Genomic DNA, 2,500 nt, shown 5'->3' on the forward strand with positions numbered 1-2,500 from the left:
CGCATGCATGCACACACACATATATGTATATACACACACATATATACATATATATAAATATACATATATATATATATATGCATACATATGTATATATGTATATATATATATATATACATATATATATATATATACATATATATATATATATACATATATATATATATATACATATATATATATATATACATATATATATATATATACACATATATATATATACATATATATATATACATATATATATATATACATATATATATATATACATATATATATATATACATATATATATATATACATATATATATATACATATATATATATATACATATATATATATATATACATATATATATATACATATATATATATACATATATATATATACATATATATATATACATATATATACATATATATATATACATATATATATATACATATATATATATACATATATATATATACATATATATATACATATATATATATACATATATATATGCATACATATATATATATATACATATATATATGCATACATATATATATGCATACATATATATTTGTATATATATATATATATTTGTATATATATATATATATATATATATATATATATATGTGTGTGTGTATACACGCACACATATAGTACGTGCAGTGTGATAAACACTTATATGCTTATATAGGCGTATGTATATATGTGAGTGGGAAGTATGTGTGTGTATGCACACACACACACACACACACACACACATATATATATACATATACACAGATAGAGCGAGAGAGAGAAGGAGGGTGGGAAACAGAATGAAATTTCAGATAGATAAATATATATCTAAATTACATAAATACATATAAATTACTCAGACATCCATATAAATGCATATATGATTTAAAATTCGTAATATATAAATAAACACACACACTCGTGTGTAAATAAGAATACAAAAATAATTAGTGTGAGTATGTGTGGGTGTGCGGTTGTTTTCATGTACGTGCGTTGCATGTGGGTGTGTGTTTGTATGTGGGTATGTGTTTGCATGTGCACGTATGTATTGAAAATGGTTTATGATTAGATAATTGAAATAGATGAAGACTGTTTCATATATTTCTTTCTTTCTCTTCCTTTTCTCTTTTTTTTTTTCTCTCCAAGTGATGTCATAAGCTAAGAAAATCTTATTACAAATCATTATATACTAGATCTGTTCCTGTTTATTTCAATTATCTTCATCTAACTTTATATCCAGTTGGCATTTGAAAACATTAAGTTGTTTCTTTTTATTGCCAATCTCTGAGATTAGGCAGCATCAATTAGGGCCCATAGTTAAACAGGTAACTCTGTTGGGAAACTTTGTTGGTGTCTAATCTGTGTAAGCAGTTAAGATGTTAATGTTAAATAGGCTATAATAAACTAACAGCATTCGTTTTACAAAACATGTGGTCATTTAACCTCATTAGAAACCACAACCAGGTCTCCATCATGTCACGACTGAACCGCTTAAGCATTTTGTTACCAAATTTCTACTGGAATACACTGGTTTTATTTCAATCAACTTTTAAATAATGAAGAATTAAGTAAAATAATTTTGTTATTATTAAGCTGGTGTTCAAAACATAAATTAACATGAAAATTTGATGGAAGATGATCACTCAATGATATTGATGTTACCAGCAAAGTTATACCATATTGTTGGCACTCCATCGCTTACAACGTCGAGGGTTCCAGTTGATCTGATCAGCAGAACAGCCTGCTCGTGAAATTAACGTGCAAGTGGCTGAGCAATCCACAGACACGTGCACCCTTAACATAGTTCTCGGGGATATTCAGTGTGACACAGTGTGACAAGGCTGACCCTTTGAATTACAGGCACAACAGAAACAGGAAGAAAGAGTGAGAGAAAGTTGTGGTGAAAGAGTACAGCAGGGTTTGCCACCATCCCTTGCTGGAGCCTCATGGAGCTTTTAGGTGTTTTCGCTCAATAAACACTCACAATGTCCGGTCTGGGAATCTAAACCGCGATTCTATGACCGTGAGTCCGCTGCCCTAACCACTGGGCCATTGTGCCTCCAGCTATACCATAAGAAATCGAAGAAATACCAATGGTAGCTGAAGTGTTAGGGTGGAGTGGGGTGGGATGGGATGGGGTAGGGTAGGAGAAACAATGATTCTTGGTGCATTGTGCAGAAATGCATTTCTCAAAGAGGAAGAACAAAACAATTATAACTAAAATTCACCTTATCTAATGCTTCAAGTATTTCAGTAATCCATTATCCTGGGCCATTACTTTTTTTTATCGACCCTTAAAGGATTACAAAAACAAAAATAACCTCAGCAGGATTTGAACACAGAATGCAGAGAATCAGAACAAATATTGGTAAGAATTGCTTCTGGTTCTTTCATGACTTTGCCAATTTATCTCCTTTCCTGGTCATGCTATATCAAGTACTACATTATCCCTTGTGCCTTCGTCTTTTTCTTGTGATAAGTTGT

At 29.9% G+C, this 2,500-nt stretch overlaps 1 long non-coding RNA gene across 10 annotated transcripts in view; it reads left to right on the plus strand.

Annotated features, from left to right (window-relative positions):
* Window positions 1-2,500, plus strand: part of LOC128249319 (uncharacterized) — a 29,508-nt gene that overhangs the window by 16,626 nt on the left and 10,382 nt on the right. The window lies entirely within an intron of this gene.

This window comes from Octopus bimaculoides, chromosome 13, assembly GCF_046866305.1.
Source record: "Octopus bimaculoides isolate indiv1 chromosome 13, ASM4686630v1, whole genome shotgun sequence".
NCBI classification, from domain to species: domain Eukaryota; kingdom Metazoa; phylum Mollusca; class Cephalopoda; order Octopoda; family Octopodidae; genus Octopus; species Octopus bimaculoides.